Genomic DNA, 19,716 nt, shown 5'->3' with positions numbered 1-19,716 from the left:
AAATCTCATTGAAAACTATTAAATTTAGTAACTTTCCTTTTCAAGCATATTTGTAGCTTTCCATTCACGATTCATGAAGGTTCTCGGCGTCTGCCACCGAAGGCGGCACTTACCGATTCGTCCTTTATGTAAGTCGAATAATTAAAAGCGATATTAGTATTTAAATCGGGATGAAAATGAAAAAAAAGGAAAAAAAAGAGGGACATACACAAGTACAATCCTAAAGATCAACTTTATATCAAATTCGATTGTTTTGTGAACCAACTAATAAAGAATTTAGTTTACCAATGGAAAAGTTTTAATTATAAATCATTTGAAATGTAAGTTCTAGATTTAGTTAAGATTAAATAGTCAAAGAGATTATAAATAAATAAATAAGAATTAAGTTTCAATAACTTTTAGCGATTACAGTCGCATGAAAGTGTATCTAATAGAAGACAAGACAAAGAATGAACAGTGCGAAAAACGAAGATCCTAAATAACTTTTAATCTAGTGATTAGCTGTTTACGTACTAGGACTCGGCTTTAACGGTTTAAAAGATAATCTTAATTATGCTGATTAATTAGAGCAGGCTATATTCTAATTTTCGAAGCCAAACACAAAAGCATTCTTTCTTTGAATTATTATACTTTTTTTAATTAGAGCAGACGATATTTTAATTTAAGAAACCAAACACAAAAGCATTCTTTCTCTGAATGATCATACCTTTTTATTTAAAGTAGGTGATATTTTAATTTGCGAAACCAAACACAAAAACATTCTTTCGCTCAATTATCATACCTTTTTAATTAGAGCCGGCGATATTTTAATTTACGAAACCAAACACAAAAGCATTCTTTCTCTGAAGTAGCATACTTTTTTTTCGATTGTTCAGGTTCTTGACACTTAAAATATGGTTGAAGGGATAGCCGCTATTTGGGGAAAATGATCCAGTTGTTAGATTAGGAGAGCGGTCGAAAGTTTGAACTCCTTGATGTTAATTTTACTTTTTACGTATTTTGCCATATCTCGAGAAATTTTTAAGCAAATCTAGTACAAATTTTTGCGCACAATTATTAAATTAAAATTAAACCAAAGATAATTTCATGGGGAAAAAACAATTCTAACAATTATTTATTATTTTATTTAATAATTGTTGGTAAATTTTGAATTAATAAAAAGGCATGCAAATGTTTACATCTTTTTAAACAATGTAATATTTTATTAAAATATCCAAACCTTTAACGAAATTAGTCAAATAGCTCCTAAAAAATCGATATTTAAATCCATAATTTTTTTTAAAATCAATAACTAAAGAACATAAAGTTTTTCGATAACATAACGAAATTAAGTATAAATTTATAGTCTGCTCTCACATTGGCCTATTTTTAGTTATTGCCAATATTCCCAGGGGCACTAACATCTATGAAAGAGTTCGCTTTGGAGATTAGTACTCTACAATGACAGAGTTTAAGTTTAAAATAACACAAGAGTCGGTGTTGTTGCAGTTACTTTACGTCGCCCTAGAGCTGCACAATGGGCTATTGGCGACGGTCTAGGAAACATCCCTGAGGATGATCCGAAGACATGCCATCACAATTTTGATCCTCTGCAGAAGGGATGGCACCCCTGCTTCAGTAGCCCAACGACCTGCACGCGAAGTCGAGTACTTTACGGTAGAACAGTTTAACGAGGACCCATACCGCACACCCTCGGTCCCTACGCAGACTGATCACCCACCCGCACACTGACCGCAGCCAGTGATGCTTGACTTCGGTGATCTGCTGGGAACCGTGTCTTAACGATCAGTCCACTGAGGGACCGCAAGAGTCGGAAGTGGCTATTGAACTTAACGTTCAATGCTCAAACAGCATTGCACAAATGCGAATCGCACGGGACGGCATTGCACGCAAACGGCATTGCAAGGAATGCACAAACGGCATTCAGAAATCTGTTAATTGGAAAAATTAAATAAATTAAAAAGAAAGGTCATGCAATATATAATTATCTAAGATAGGTAAACCTACTGAGGTTCTTTTTTAAGAGTAAGGCCCGAAGTGTGACTTTAAGGTACAGTGTGTTATGGCATTAAGAAAAGTATAAACCTTAAATTACCTTAAATGCTTTAATGTTAAAGCAGCGAAAGAAACATATCAGTGATAAACAATTTGTTGTTGTTGTCTTAGGCTATTAAGACAACAGTTCTTGTTTTCCTGTGGTGCCATTTAGGACTGAGAATTCGACTTTTGCCACACCCATACTTCTCACCCATTTCTAGGGCGGACCCATTCATACATCCATTTAGTGATACACAGATCATAATATTGACCTGAACCAGAGAGAGATCCATTTCCCATTCAATAACCCCTGAATTATAATTTGTTAAGAAAACATGGATGATTTTATGACCCTGCAGATTTAACGTGCCTCATTTATTACACCGGCCGGCTTTATTAAAACTCTCACGAAAGTGAGAACAGCGCTCTGCCAACCAGGCTATCCCGGTCCACCAGAAGTAAGCAAGTATATAAATGTATGCAAAAATTGCAGCAACAAAAATCATGCGATCTGGATAATATATAGTAAAAAAAGAAGTAAAACTGTTCATCCCCATGTCTCGCCTTGTTTTCTGAAAAGATGCATATTTATGGAAATTGATAAAATTGATATCATGAAAAAAGAAATTCTTTTTAACATAAACGTAAATTTACTAAATATATTGAACTTATAAAGGCTGAAAGAATCATGAATTAAAATTGTTATTTTTTTCTATTCCTAACGCAATTTTTTATTTTGAATTCTTTCTAGTATTACAATTGAAAAATTTGAATCATAAGATGTAAATCCTCTCGGAGCATACTTTATCTTTATTATGCCGTAAAACATTCAATAAATTCCATTAATTCTTGACGTTAGACTATTAATTTTATGACACAAAAGAATGATGAATCTAAAAATATGAGTCGAGAAATTATAACTTTGCCTTTAGCACTGCTATGAGGTGAATTTGATTTTCTGCTGTGACAGCTTGCGAAATTTCACCTGAATTAAATTCGTTTCTTCCGAGTAAAAATTTAATTTTGAGGAAAGAAGCATAAGGAATTCGAAAGGAGACAAATTTCGAAAATAAATTATTTTCCGTAATGAGGAGCCAAAACATTTTTCTCTTGTTACTGTTACTTATTTATTTCAACAGTTATTAAACTGTAACTTATTTCAAACTAATATAAGTTGCCACTAGTGTAGCCTCTTACAAGGGAAACTAGGGAAGTGTGACTCGCCAATTTTTAAATAAANTATATATTGAATTATTTTTTATCTCTCACAGGACCTTCTATGGGCCGAAACGAATGTTGCCCCCTAAAATTATTCCTCATAAGGCATACATCCCACTAGTTTATTTCAAAATTGGCGAGTCACACTTCCCTAGTTTCCCTTCTTAGTGGTCATGGCAATTTTGTTTTTGAAAAAATTAGTAAATATAAATAAAATTTGTTTGTCTGTTAAATGGGTTTTCAGATTTAAAATTTTATCTGGTAAAAGAAGAATAAAATATTTAAAATTCTGAAAATTCTAAAAACTAATAATAGGCCAAATTATTTGTTTTTGGAATTGTTTTTTTTTAATTCTTTATGATTCTTTCCACCAGATAAAATTCAAACTCCGAAAATACATTTAACAAACGAATAAATTTAATTTATATTTACTAATTCTGAAACAATTCTAAAAACAAATAATTAATACTATTAATAGTCCGAAACAAATCTTTCTTTCAAATATTATAAATTATAAAAGATTTGTACCCAAGTACTTATCTTAGACACATATTTTTGAGGAAATACTTTATCCTGTATTATCGCAGCTGATGTCGCAATCATGTGACAAGCATTAAGTAAATCTCAGCAATATATTTCATGAATTTAATTTTCATGAATTATGATTATTAATCATTTGACACGTGTTATTAACTACTTTTTAAAAATTCTAAATCTTCAATTTCTTCATTAGTTCANTTGCGATCTCCGAGATCTGTGGACACAGTGACGTCATGAGGAGGGAAATCGTAGCTTCAGCTCTAAGAGCGGAGTGAACTAGCCCTTGTATTCTCTTTAGCCCTGTGGATTAGAGCCCTGGATAGATTAAGGAGCGACACGGCGCCATCTTGGTGACTGCAACTCTCTTGTGACCGCCTCTCTCAATGTAGAAATAGGTTGAGTTTTTATTCTTAAATACCACTTTTTTATTGATCATATTCTTTTCATATTCTTGAAGATTACTCAAATATTTACTATTTATTCTTTTTATTTTTTTTCCTCTCTGAAATTATGTTTTATTTTTATTCTATTCAGTATCTTTTCTGAACTCTTTGGAATTTTTGCAATTGCTTTTGTTATTAGGTTGAAGGGGTTGCTTGATTTGAGATTTAAATCATTATGGACATTATTATCAGTTTTCAAAGGAAAAAATTTGTCAGCAATGGTTCAAATCTTTTTCTTCTTAATCAATACCAATTGTTTAATGGCCTTTTATAATTACATATATAAACTTTAATTGCATATAAACTTCAAGTACAATTAATTCAATTTAATATGAAATCTTAATCAAAATTTCAGATTTAAATAATAACAACAAAATCAAAAAATATTTAAAAATTGTTATTTAATTTTGAAAATACTAAATTAAAAAATATGTGTTTGTTAATTAAAATATAAAGCATATTATAAATATTAAACCAATAAATTAACTTGAACAGCGTCAAAATTTTCTGAATTTTTTTTTTTCAAAATGCAATAATTTTGTTTTTTAATCGTTTATCTTACCATCATCTTATCGGTATTACAAAGATAAGAATTAAAGCTATTTAATTTATGCAGATTCACTATGATTGAGAGTTATGTTTGCTTTTGTGGCAGTATTTTATTTGAGTTTTTAAAATATTGTGTGGTAATTATTATTTTTTAATAAATAACTCTCGATATTTCAAAAAAAAATTTTTAATTTTATCAATTGGATAAAGTAAAGCAATCAAACTGTAAGTTATATAACATAAAAAAATTAATGTATATTTTACTTAATTAGTACAAATGTATTTAAATTTTATTCCATTTGATTCTTTAATAAATTTTATATTTTACTAATAATGTTAATAACATATGTTCCAAAATTTTGTCTCACTTAAAACTTTAATGACAGATAGAGTTTCGAACCTCATAAATGAAGACATGAATAAGAAGGAATCAGAAAACTAAATATTATCATGTAATGGAGCCATTGACAATTTCTAATTTTTTTATGTCATATAAATTCTACTCAACAGTCACAGTGCCCTTTGCACTTACAGGACATCAATTCATGAATCAACAAATTTCACCCCTGCTTTCTTGACGAGATTTTCTGTTGCCATCAGAATTTTTGAAGCAGCCCAGACCTTTTGTAGACGACGAGAATTATGCTAAAGATTTACTCCACAAATTGCATAATACTTTCGAATCAGCAAGGGAAAACATTTGGAGGAAGCTGCAATTGAGAGCCGTGATGGCATTGAGTGTTCGCCTTAAGTGAACCGGATTCGAATCCCAGAGATGGCTAGTCGATACGAACTCCACATTCGGCTCACACCAGCCACAGTGCTGACGTAAAGATGTCCTGAGCGGTAGACGGATCATGAGTTAGAGTCCCCTTGTCGTCAGACTAACAGTGGGAGGTTTTCGCCATTTTCCTCTCCATGTAGCACAAATGCGGGTTACTTCCATCAAAAAGTCCTCCACGAAGGCATAATTCTCCCACCACTTGGTCCAAGAGTTCCCTTGTCTTCTGGATTGGATTCAAAATGACAAGCTACGGAGTTGAACATTGAAAGTCGTAAATCCAAACACTGGGTTGGCTGTCCAACGTTGGTTTTAAAATGAAAAAAAAGGGGTGGGAAAACCGTAGGAATAGACAGTCTAAGAGTGACGAGATTCAAGTGAATGTTAGAGTTACTGGCATGACCCAATGGTGAAGAGGAATAATTGCAAAAATTTTGCTAAACTTATTGAGTGTCCTCTCCGGGTAAGTGGGGTCATATCCCCTGTTACTTTAAAAATACGTGTCAAAAAGATCTTCTTATATTAGGACAACCATATTCGAGGAACCAGTTGTGTCACCGGCTCCAAAAAATTTGAATTATGTGACAGGTCGTTTTGTACCCTTTACTCTGCCTCGTTACAACCTAAGACCACAAAATCATGGCCGAGTCAATTCAATTTTTCCTTTATTTTTTTTTTAAAAAAAAAGGGGGGGTCAAACTAAATTTTTGTTTACGTTTTTCTTGTACATATGCAGAGATGCCAACTTGCTCCGGACAGCAAATATATATTTTAAAGTGGTAGTTTATCAATTGTGATTCTTGGTTTAATAAATTCAATTTAGTAGATTTTTATCCACCACTATTTCTAAATAATTTGTAGGCTTATGTAATTCTCCACTTTATAATACTTATGTCATGCTTATACATTTTAAGAAGCAAGCAAAAATAGTCAAATATTTGCAAAATTTTCTTTGAAGTTATTTACCGTTTTTTTAATTATTTTGGCGTGTCCGGAGCAGTTGGCATATCTGCATATGTACAATATATAATGCGCTTCATAATTTTTTTTTTTTTTGTTTCCTGACCCTCTGTTGTCCGCTCGAAAATATTAGGTTAGGAGTAAAGTTAATTAGTCATGATCTTAAAGTTAAATTTGAACTCTTGTTTTTTTTTTTTTAATTTTTTTGGTTTCCTGACCCTCTGTTGCCCGCTCGAAAATATTAGGTTAGGAGTAAAGTTAATTAGTCATGATCTTAAAGTTAAATTTGAAGTCTTGTTTTTTTTCAATTTTTTTTTTTTTCAATTTTTCATCTATTCATTTATTTTTTGGCTGAGCTCAAATTTAATTCCGCTTTTCTGTTACCTCACAAGATGCAGATTGTTAACCTCTTCGAGACGGGTGAGTCATATATGCATTCTCAGGGTGGCGATAATCAAGATAAAAAAGATAAAAGTGGTAGCCAAACTATTTTTATAACAGTTTATTTGTGGGCGGGGTAATAATAGTTTTCGTTATTAATGTCACCACTACTTAGATCGTATTAGAAATTGTATAGTTACACTTCTAACACACATAGATTGGATGTGTTAGATTTAAAGTGAAAGCAAAAATAAGTCTGTCAAATTAGCTGTGCCCAAACATAAGCTACCGCTTTTTATTTTTCACTATTCTGATACTGATTCCTTAAGAATACATTTATGACTCACCCGTCCTGAAAGGGTTAAGGAATATTTTTTTTAGGGATGAATTCTAAAAGTAGGTTTAAAGCTGTGTAGCAATTTTAGTGATTTTGAAGTTTAAGTGGGAATTTTTTTCTTGTTTTTTGCAAACAGCTTAGAGAAAGAAGAAAAAAAATTTTCATCATTTATTTGTTGTAATTTTCCATTTCAATTTTATGCTTCAAAGAATGAAAATTATTTTTTAATTTTTTTGTGAGATGATGGTATTTCGATAAATCAAAATTTATTGCATGTTATGTAATTTGTGTACTTTATATCTTTCAAATTAATTTTATTACTACTAGAATCGCTTACTTTTTGCCTCAATGGAGAGCAGCACAAATTAACCCAGCCTTATATCAAATCTTTTAATATGGAAAATTAAGTTGCAATTTTAATTCAGAGATGTAATGTTATAGATGTTTTCTTCGATTATATAAAAAAGATTTTTTTTATAGCTGTTGTAATTTATCATATCCTTGTACCAATATGAATTGGTTTCAATAGCAATAACTTATAATTTAGTCATTTAAAACAGAATTGCCATCTAGATGGCACCCCTATGATTCAAATCTTAAATATATATAATANATGTGTTGTATATTGTGGGTAAGTTTCATAAAATTCCATGTGTAATTTCTTGAGTTATTGCGATTTTTGTGAATTTTCCTTAATTTATGATAACCAGTGTATATAATATAGGGTAAAGAATTTTTATTTAATATTCTGTGGTCTCTAAATAAATACTTCCCAGAAACTAAAGCGGGGAGATGTAAGTTTCATTATCTTCAAAAAAAAAAAAATACACGGTTGATAAGTCCCTTTTCAAGAATACCTATTGCTGCATATTCTTTGCATCTTGGGGATAAATTTAATGCCAAATTTAATGTCGATAATGCCAAAATTTTAAACCATCCCCCATAGCACATCAGGTCATCTTGATACCCGGGAATCTTGTTTTATTCATATGAATGCCGATTCCCTTGTTAACGATATGCGTGTCGCATCATCTCCGCAAGGCACGTGGAAATACATTTTCGGTTTTTCCTGTTTTTTTCTCATTTTTATTTGATTTTTTATTTTCTATTTCCATTTTGGGGCACTACGGTTTTTCCAGTTTTATTTTCCATTTTATTTGCGTTTTTTCGTTGACAATTCAACATTTTTGTTTCAGATAACTTTTTTTCCCTTCACTATTGTAATACGATTCTTAAGAATGGACGTTTATTTTCTTCATATTTTTTTAAGCCATTGAAGTGTTAATTAGTAAGTATACCCATTAAGTATACTATGTTACATTTAGATCTTTCTTGATCATTATTTTGATCAGAATCATATGATGAAAGAAGCAAACATCTGCAAATTGTTTTTTCAGCAGATTTCATGCTGTCCTTAAAACATTTTTAAAAAAAAACATGCCACCTATATTGAAATAAAGAAGTTATCTTTAACTTTAAAATTAAAATTTCGAAACATAAGATTTTGTAATCAGATATTAGAAGTTATTGATTATTTAATGCTTTGGTGAATATAAACGTTATAAAAAAAAACATTTATCTTCTTTGCTTTGCTGCCACTATTACAGTTTCTTAAGGACCAAACGAATTCTGCCTAAAATGAGACTATCATATCAGATATGAAGAAAAGAATCGTAAAATAAGTATGTAATAAAAGGAATAAAGCAAATGAATTATGATAGCAATGATTGGTGATCGTACATGTTGAACATGCTGAGAGGCATTTTATGGTGAATTTACGAAAATTCGTTTCAGAATGTATAAAAACGTCAGGATGCTATTTGCAAACTATATTTATCTAAGGAAAGTCGCGTAAGATTTGATAGAATGAAAAGAGTTCTTAAGAAATGATATTTTTAGACATATGTGTTTCAATCTCTTAAAAATTTCACGAGACCTTCACTAATTTCTCCAATTATAAAAAAGGAAATATATTGAATTATATAAAACCATATGAATGTGCATTATGATTTCTTCCAGATATTTTACAATTTTTAAAGGGTCCTTTTCGTTATTTGCCCTACAACTCCGTACATAATTAAAATAATGCAATTTTGGTTTTAGTATAAAATCTTTCTATTTAAAGAAGTTAAAAACAACTTAAAAAATATAAATAATGCCTCATAAAAAAAATCATGTGTTCATATACTAAAATCTTGGAAAATTATAAATAATTTATAAATCTGTTTAGATTTTATTTATTTTTAAAGGAGATGAAAACGAAAGGATTGTTTGCTTTTTTGGGCACAAATCAAATAAATACAAATCTGCTGCCTAGAAGCTTTAAGATAATTTTTCATTAACTATTTTTTTTAAAAAAAATTCGCTTCCGACCCTATTTAACACAAAAACAATGAATGGATTCAGTTTTTCTTTTTTACTCTCTCAGCTTGGTTGCTAGGCAACGGAGTATTTCTCTCTTGTCGATGTCGCAGTTAGACTATGGTTATATAAAATTTCTCCTTCTATGGCGATACTTGGTGGGACAACGCCAAATATGTATAACTTCCAAGCACCCCAATTTTCTATCCAGTTGTTCCAAACTTTTGCCTGTATTTTGAGGGTCAGGAATCCAAATATGTAAAAAAATATATGTATTTATTCAGAGAAAGTGCGTTTTCGTGTCTGATTTAATTTAATTAATAGTTAGCTCTAATTAATTAGCATATTTAGAGTCACCCTCAGAAACCATTAAGGTTACACTTGGTGGGTGAAAATCTGATCATGAGAGCGAAAGTTATTCAGGGAGATATCCTTTTTCTGAGCACTTTTCAAGTATATAAAGAACGTGTGAGTTATACACATAGATATACACTTGTCTGCTCCTTTGAAAACACAAAAAACCGATTGTAGGTTTGAAATCAGCGATGAGATAGTATCTAAATCTGTCTAAAATTGTTCCCCAAAATAATCCAAGAAAGACAAAGATTTGTTTTAGAAAATCAAAGTTTATTTCGATGATTTCTTTCTGGTGAAGCATGACATCTATTTGCAGTCACTTCGGTGTCCTACCTTGGGTGCACCTTGAGGTTGCCCTGCTTTGCTCACACAGAAGCAGAACAATGTTCCGCCGTCGTTCTTCTTGCACTGCTCCGGTTTATATTCACCATTGGAATAGCAATTAGGAACATAGGGATCCTCTACAAATATATAAATGTCACATTAGAATATTTTTGGAATAAATATTGATAGAATCAGCGAATGCGATACTAAGCTGTTTTCGCTACGGGCTATACTCAAAATGTATATAGATCTTCATGGGTTGTTTAATCGTGGCATTTGCTTACGTTAGCAACTGTTCTTTCCATTCTATTTCGAGTAAGCCTGTCAAGAATCAATTCTATTTAGTGACTCATTCTATATTCCTATACAAAGATTCTTTCATAAGGATTTAAATTTTTTCACTATATAATTCTTACTTAGCACAAAGACAAGTATGAAGAACATAAACCATCGATGTTGCCAGGTACATAAAACAAAAAATATATCACGGTTACAATAAAAAACATAAACAAATAATAAATCTAAGTTAAGTGAAGGACGAGAAAGAATTATATTTCAGGAAATTTGATGTGCGACACGGCACCGTATTTAATCAATTTTACGTTAATTAACGTTCTGACTTATGTGGAGTAACTTAGCTCAACTTTAATATGCCATTTTGCTTAAAAACCATCAGCTGGAGCTGAACGTCATAGATCACACGTGTGGATATTGTGATCATCTTCTTCTTGAAGTACCCAATTTAATTTAAACCCTAATTAAGAGTAAAATTATCAGGGTAAATTTATAATTTTGTCTAGTAAGAGGAATAGACTCAAATTATTGCGAAAGCTTTCGATTAAATACCTTTAAAATATTAAAGGAGCCAATGTTTGCAAATAAAATCACATGCATAAATAAATAGAACGGGTAATATCCGAATGAAATAAGTTACTTCTTGCACAATTTTCTGAAAACACAATTAAGAGTTTAGATGCATGTCCAAAAAATTTACGCGCTATTATTTTGACAAATATTGCAATAAAAGCAAGTTCTTTAAATTTATTTATTCATCTTTAAAATAATTTTTCAAGCATTTTAGTATTTTTTTAATCATTATTTTAAGAAATACTTCTGCCACATAAGACCATTTTTTGACTCGTGAAATGTAAGACTGTTTAAAAAAAATATTATTTACGTAACGCTCATATTTTTTGCCATAAATTTATTTAAAATAATCTGATGTCCTATATAGGGAGTTATTGTATAGTTAATTTTATTTAAAAAGAAAAATGTTTCGCATAAGTAGTGAGTATTTAGTATATCTATGGAATTCAGAATTGGCTGCTGTTATCGCTAATGCTCCCTAAATTGGAAAATGCTCCCATATATTCGACCTATAGTACAGCCTCATCCAATCATGATCAAGAACCTAGCTCCATTTTTAGAGCTCTATCTTTTAAGGGATGCCGAATCATTTCGACCCTGGTCAGACAGTGTGGACAGTGGCTGAACTGATATCCCTCTCTCTCCAACCACTATACGACCAACGAGAGGGACTTTCAATCACGACAGATTTAACTTACACTCTGGTGAGTATGCACACGCCTTAGTCTACAGCCAGGATTGAACTCACGACTACCCGTTTTATGAATCTTATTAAATCCTTGTCATGCTTCTTCATAGTAGCGTAATTATTACATAAAAAAATATGATGGAATTCTTAACTTTGAACTGGTCTAAATTGTGCTGATTAAAAATCTGCGTACGTGGACAAAAACGTCTTCAATAACTGATTGCAATTTTAAGTTAGTAGATAAGTTGGATATCCCCTTATTTTTACAAATTCTTTCAACCAGTTAAGCATTGATTCAACTGCTACAGATGTTTCTAACATTATAAAAAATTTTTCCTGTTGAGATATTTAAGCATTTCTTTGAATGGTAATTTATGAAACTTGACTTTTGGTTTGAGTAAATAGGCTCGATTGAGTTTAGGTCTGGAGACTAAGGTGGGGTAGGGAAATAGTTTAGTATATTGCAAAATAATTCAAACCTTACAACGTGCACCATCTGTTCAGGATCTTAGTCCTGCCTGAAATTAAATAGCTGATCATTTTAAGCTTCTAGGCACTTTGACTAAGATTTTTTTACAGCATGTTTAAGTAATCAATAATTGTCGAACCTGTAAACATTACCAACCCCACTTCTCCCAATAAAAAAGAATTTCCCCTCTAAAATCACTCATATTTAAATATTTTTTTTAGGAAAAAATCATCTACGCACTATATGACTATATGACATTATAAATTAATTTCACTGCTGTATTTTGCAACTTTAATAAAAATATGCGTTTCTATGGCAAAAAGGGGATGCAAATTTATTATAAAGATATTTCGAGAAATATTAGATTGTAAACTAAGTTAAAATAAATATTTTTAGTGTTAATGATGTGGATTACATTCCACTTTCTCCGCCCTGTCATTTGACATTCAACAAGAATTTGCTTGTAAAAGTTGGTTTATTCTCCCTCAAACTCTACTGGATGATCAGAATTAAAAGCGTCTAAGTTCTATATTTAAACTTGGTGTGCCAACTACGAGTCATTATTTCAGCCATGGTATCCCTTTCATACACAGTACACATGTTACGAGCAGCTTTTGCAGCCTGGAACCTCGGTTAAAAGCAAAAGTGGAGGTGTCATAAATGCTAATTTATCTCAACTTGACATTCCATTTGGATGATCTGAGAATGAAGAAAATTAGCTCCAAAAAAAATCCGTTAGAATAAGACCACGTCTTACGAATGATCTAAAACATTATGGTAAAAATATTTAATGGCAAGACCAGTGTCACATTTTAAGAAATGGCAGAACATCAGTTGTATCTCCATAGATGCCAGATCGAAAAAAGTAAAATTTCGAAAACTGGAAGTTAACTTCTGACGGAGTTAACTTCCACTTTTCGAGATATCTTTGTAAGTGCTGGAATGGGTTTTTAGATTGTTAATCCAAAACATATTAAGCTCTGTTTGTCTTTCGAAAAAAAGTTGCACATTCACATAATTCGTTATAAGATCTTTAAGAGATTAATTTAATAAAGTATGAGTAAATTTCCCTGCGTTAGTTTCAATAATTACACCGTGGAAAACTTTTGTTGCGTTTTTACAAGATTTTGTCTAATTCAGGTGTGAAGATTTAAAATCTGGAATAAGTTTTGTTCCAAACAATTAAATTTTTTCAATAAGAAAAAATTTTTAGATTAGTTTATTTGTGCTTGAATCGACAAGTGCATATAGGATTATATTCATATTTGTGCACTAGTTTCCCCCTTTGAAAAAAAACACTTAAGACAAAAAAAAATAAGACTTTAACGTATCGCATCGTAAATTAAATGTATTATTGCATTCTTCCTACCACTCCTTATGTAGCAGAGAAGTGGCGACATTTAGATGTCACTCGAGTGAATTTTAAAAAAATCCTGTTTACGAATATATTATTGAATTGCATTAAAGCTGTCGGAAAGAAATCGATCGTAGATTTGAAATCAGCGACGCGAAAATATCTGCTCAGAAATCACGCGCAACAGAAAAAGAAAATGTTATTTATCTCCAAAAAAATTACAAACACTTACTTGATTGTAGTGCCTGTTTTCGTTGTTTTTTGCATGCTGGATGATCAGCTAAAGCAACAGCAACGACGCTGAGGACAAGTAGAACAATGTAAACCTTCATTTTCTTTTCTATCTGTTAAGATAAAAAATTCAGTTAATCATTCGTTCGAAAATAGTAACGACAGTGATTGTTCTAAAAGTTTCATTTTAAAAAAGTTAATGTAAAAAAACTCTTCAGAATCTCCCAATGCTTTATTTATTTATTTTTTTTTAGAAAAATGCCCATTTTCCTGCTGTTAAGCGTTAAGATAAATAAGAAATTTTGATTAACGTTGCAGTTGCATGCTAACGCTATTTGAGTTTCGAAGCTCATGCGCGCACATTTTTGCTGGTTCACTAAGAGTTAAAAAAAAAAGATTATTGCAACGGTTTATCACGAAGAAAGTTGTCGATATAGTCTAGTTAATTCGATTTGTTGGGTTTTTACAGGGGTAAAGAGTGAATAGAAGGGCTGGATCACTCCTTTGAAGAGATCTCGTGTCTGTCCGAGCTTTTGACTTCAGCCAGTGATTTCAGTCAGTGAGCTTGAAAATAAATTGCTTTGCACGTAACAGGCATTCTTTTTTATTAAAAACGTATTTCATTACATTCATTGATTTCCATATTTTTATTTCTATTTTGAGGTGATTTTCTTCTCATATGATAGAAAAAATTTTACAGTAGTAGTCAAATATCAGATAGCGACCGGCAAGAATTTATTATAATACATCAAATGAATTATAAAATGTACAAGGAGAATTTATCCTGCTGCAAAATAAAAAGTATGATGTTATATGTTTTTCGTTTTTTAATTTGTCCATTGAAATCGATACCGTCTTGTAACTTTAAACAGAAAAGAAGAAGAAAAATTTAGTAGGTCGAAGGAAATAAAATCCTGAACTTCAAAAATAAAAAGTTCTTAATGCTTAAAAGTTCTTACAATTTCATAATATATTTTTTAAAGTTAGCAGTGTTCGCAATTTTGATCCCCTGAGGGGATGGCTCCTCTACTTCGGTAGCCCAGCGACCTGCACCCCAATTCAAATCACTTAACGGTAGAGCAGTATAACGAGAACCGATACCACGCACCATCAGTCCATTTGCAAGTTGATCATAGTGGTCACCCACCCGCACACTGACCGCAGTCAGTGATGCTTGACTTCGGTGTTCTACTGGGAACGGTGTCAGTCCACACCGCGGGACTATTCAATGTGCATTTGAAAAATAAATTATAATGATTTGGTATGCACATTTTTCACTTTGAGTTTCATATTGAAAGCAACGAAGATGCGTTTTATGCTGGTACAGTTTCAATTACGTTCATTTTGAGCCATGTCCATTATTTTCAATTTATACAGTATGTGTCCATGTTCTTTAGCATGCGTTTTCAGCTATGTTTATTGTCTTAAACGAGCTTTTTTAGCTATATCCACTGTTTCAAGAGCCCATTTCAAATAATATCAATTTTCTTAAAGCTTGCATTTTGAATCACGAAATATAATTAAAATTTTTCGGACAAAATGTTAGGTTTAAAAAGTGCAATACTTCATCAGAGCCCGCTCTAAGAATTTCAAATTATTAGCCAGTAAATTAACCAAATATAAAATGTATGCCACCAATTTTCGAAAGTCTTCGCCAAATGCAAGTCTTAAACAATTTTTTATGATTAATTTTTTTCCCATAGAAAAACTATTTCACGGTAGTTTGGTTTCAGACTTATATTATTTGGACCCAATTCTAATTGGTTATGCGACGCATCTACCGAAAATTACTGCAATCGAAAAATTCGTTTAATTTCTTTCCAGTGGAAAAACTTATTTGCCAAAACACAATTTTATTTGCCGAATTTACGATTTTATCAGATTTTGCGAGGTGACGAATGCTTATTGTAGGGCCCTGATTAATGTCTTCTGCACTTCTCAGATAAACAAAAAAATTATTAAAAGAATGAAACAAATAAAAAAAAAAGTATTATTATTTCATGTAACGGACCCATGGCTTCAGGGGACAGAGCGTTCGCCTTACAATGAGGTGAAACGGGCTCGATTCCCAGTGATGGCTGGTCCATACGAATCCCTCACCCGGCTCGCACCGACAACAGTGCTGATGTAAAAGTATCCTCAGTAGTAGATGCATCATGAGTTATAGTCCCCTTAGCGTCGGGCTGACCGCGCGAGGTTTTCGTAGTTCTTCTCTTCATGTATCGTAGTTCTTCACGTTTCGTAGTTCTTCTCTATCATGTCTCTTCATGTAACGCAAATGGGGATTAGTTTCATCAGCGAAGGCAAAATTTCCACCAATGCATGATCCAGGAGTTGCCTTGTCTTCTTGGTTGAGTTCAAAATGACAGAATGAGTTGAACCCAAAATCGGATAGGCTGCTCAAAGAAGGTTAAAATAAAATAAAATTCATGTAATGCTTACCTCTAGAAGTTGATCACTATAGTTCAAGCACTCTAATCAAGTGGTGAAGAACATCTTTCTCGCCTTCCCATTTTATACCATTCTGTCAGCTTTCAAAACAAACATTAATTCATATCCTTATCATTTATTGATCCAAATATAAGAGAAAAACAACTGTTAAAATAAATTACTGTTAAATCAATTATTTTTCTGGTTAGATCCAATGTTTATCCATATGCCTTTGTGATGATTATCTGAAATACAAATAATTTGGTAACTTATACAAAAAGTAAAATGCTTCTATGTTTATTTTGCTTCACACATATTTATTGAGTTTATATTGGTATTGAAATCTCAACCTTGAAATATCCTTTACTGGATTCGTAAACTTGTAATTCGTAATCATTCAGTATTCCAGGAAATAAAAATGATTCTAAAAGAATAATGTCATTTGTTTTATAGATAGAGATTCAAAAAAGTTCATTATGTATCAGTATTCATTCTTATTAAAATAATATTTTAACTCTTTACTTCTTCGCATAAAAATTTTAAGTTTCAAAATTGTTTATTCTGAAATACCTTAATCGATACTTTCAGGAACTATATTATTTATTCTAATGCAAAAAAGAGTGTCCCGCAGTGGACTGATCGTTAAGACACGGTTCCCAGCAGATCACCGAAGTCAAGCATCACTGGCTACGGTCAGTGTGCGGGTGGGTGACCACTTGGATCAGTCTGCGTAGGGACCGAGGGTGTGCGGTATTGGTCCTCGTTAAACTGTGCTACCGTAAAGTGCTCGACTTCGCGCGCAGGTCGTCGGGCTACCGAAGCTGGGGTGCCATCCCTTCCGCAGAGGATCAAAATTGTGATGGCATGTCTTCGGATCATCCTCCGGGATGTTTCCCCAGACTGTCGCCAATAGCCCATTGTGCAGCTCTAGTGCGACGTAAAGTAACAACAACAACAACAACAAAAAAGAGTTTCCATTCCAGCGTTGAAACGCATTAAAAGACAACGAATTTTTTTCCCTTCTTAAGTGCCAGAAAATGGCAACAGTTACCCTGTCACGGTTGCCTTTCTTTTGTACTATGCTTAACTGCCTGCATTTAAGATGAGGTTATCGTTTTTAATTTTTTTTTTCACTTTTAATTAATAGTTTGGAAAATTCTTTTTAATCGTTTGGTAATTTCGTTTTATTAGAATTTCGTAAGTGCTCTTCGATATTTCTATCTTTAAATGATGTAAATTTGCAGGTTTGCCACTGGCGACTATAAATGCAAGAAGTGGAGACTAAGATATCTCAAAGTTTTTTTAAAAGATATTAAATTTAGTAACTTCCCTTTTCAAGAATATTTTTAGTTTCTCATTCATGATTCGCCGATCACGGTGCTGACGTAAAATGTTCTCAATGGTAGACGAATCATGGGTTCCCTTGCCGCCAGGCTAACTATGGAAGGTTTACGTAGTTTTCCTCTGAATGTAACGTGAATGCGGGTTTGTTCTATCAAAAAAGTTCCCCAGGACTGCAAATTTCTCCCATTGCTTGATCCAGGAGTTCCCATGTCTTCTGGATTGACTACAAGACTGCGGAGTTGAATATTAGTAGTCCCAAACCGAAAATTGGGTCAGCTGTTCGACGACTGTTATAAATAAATTAATTAAATTAGAGGGGAGAGATGATTCTTTCTTACGCAAAATGTGCAATTACAATGAACTTAATGGTTGTAAATTTAGGGAGAGAAAAATTGTTTGTCATGACTTATAACGGGCTGTTCAAATGTTGAAAAAGAGAAGAATTGATTGATTTAAATTCGAATTTTGAAGAAAAAAATTCAAAAATCTTAAATTGTAAAATAATTTTCAGAAAACAAAATAGAAATCTTCGCAAAAATAAAAAATAGAGTAAACATTTGAAACTTGATATGTGCATTTAGTTTTAACAAACGTGACCCCCAAGCTCAATCCTGAGATTGGGCCAGAGGGCATTTTCAAAGTATGGTACCCCTATTTTTCAGTGCAGATTTGTATTCTATACAAAAAATGTATCTCAATTCGACCTGCAGGTCTATTGTTTTCGATTAACAGGTGGCTGTGTAATCGCAAACAAGTTAAGTAGTTTAAAATGGAGATTTTTTTAGAAATGTACGCCAGACACAGAAAAAAAACCCAACTGTGTTTGATATTTTAAAAAAAGAAAAGAAAGAAAGAAAGAAAAGGAAAGATTGAAAGCAGCAATTGTTCTGCTGTCAAAATGATAGCGGAGGAAAAAACAACCGGAAGGAGTTCAGGAGTGTATGTTCAGTTGGTTGCGCTTTGTTAAAGGTATCTTAGAATTTATTCTTTCCAAGTTTCAAAATTACTTGCAAAGTTTGTCATTAGAGGGCAACACTAACTAAGAAAAATTATAAAATATGTTTCTTAGTTTCAACTGTATCATCTTTTGACGAAATCACTACTAGTTGTGAAATTTCTAACTGATAAGTGGGAATGTCCTGACATGTGGCACAAAGCAATGTTTCTTAGCTTCAGCAGCACCATCTGATGACGAACTTTACAACTCATTGTGAAATTTCGTGAGAGTTTGCATGCAGTCTATCCATTTCTATTTCCTTCTATTTTTCTAAAATCGATTTTTCTAAATCATCCATAATTTTAGAGATGTACCTGCCATTGCGTTCATTTTAAAATGACAGGCATCGATATTTCAATCTCTATGAAATTGTACAAAACCACAAAATATCAATTTGGACATAAATACTATTATTTGGACATAAAATATTATATCTTAAATAAATTTAGGCCGTAAAATTTGGTAGTTGTAACTTTATGATTTTTGTCAACACTATTAATTCCTCGTTTTGTGCAACTGTTTTTACTCACCTGTCACTTATAATGAGAAGGTGCTTTGAAGAAGTGTAAAGTCAATAACGTCTTATTAATATTTTGTTCAGCTGATAAGACGTAGGACGTTACAGTTTCATATCAGGTCTAATTTTTGTTCCTGACTATACGGTGTCTACAATGGGTGTCATAAACATCTATCTCTGTGATTTTATAGTAATATTTATAGTTCCTGTTTCCACAGTGTATTAAGAAACAACGATTTGTTAATAAGAATAAAATTCGCTACAACACTATTAGAGTTGTTTCAAAAAAGGGTAATATTTTTTTTAAATTTAAGAAATTACATAAGCGCATTATTATGGCTCATTTTATCAAAAAATTTTCATGATAGTGTATTAACATAAACTTAAAAAACTTGATAAGACCCACAAAAAATCTATCAGAAAACTCAACTTACCGTTAGTTTTGGATATCAACTTCAAGAGAGCTTTAGCCGGCGACCCCGAGATGCCCAGTGTGTTTAACTGGTACGCACGGCTCCCACGGTTCAGGGG

The 19,716-nt window shown here is 32.1% G+C and overlaps 1 protein-coding gene and 1 long non-coding RNA gene across 2 annotated transcripts in view; one reads left to right on the top strand and one right to left on the bottom strand.

Annotated features, from left to right (window-relative positions):
- The window catches only part of LOC122270104 (calcitonin receptor-like), a 223,762-nt gene that overhangs the window by 174,394 nt on the left and 29,652 nt on the right, over positions 1-19,716 (top strand). The window lies entirely within an intron of this gene.
- LOC107439249 (uncharacterized) lies at positions 10,214-19,634 on the bottom strand. The gene is made up of 4 exons (XR_001583500.3): positions 19,620-19,634; positions 16,340-16,572; positions 13,899-14,010; positions 10,214-10,425 (listed from the first exon to the last, which is right to left on the bottom strand). It is a non-coding gene; the product is annotated as an uncharacterized lncRNA (long non-coding RNA).

Source organism: Parasteatoda tepidariorum, chromosome 6, assembly GCF_043381705.1.
Source record: "Parasteatoda tepidariorum isolate YZ-2023 chromosome 6, CAS_Ptep_4.0, whole genome shotgun sequence".
NCBI lineage: Eukaryota > Metazoa > Arthropoda > Arachnida > Araneae > Theridiidae > Parasteatoda > Parasteatoda tepidariorum.
The sequence above is the reverse complement of the archived record's forward strand: the minus strand, read 5'-3'. Positions and strand labels throughout refer to the sequence as shown.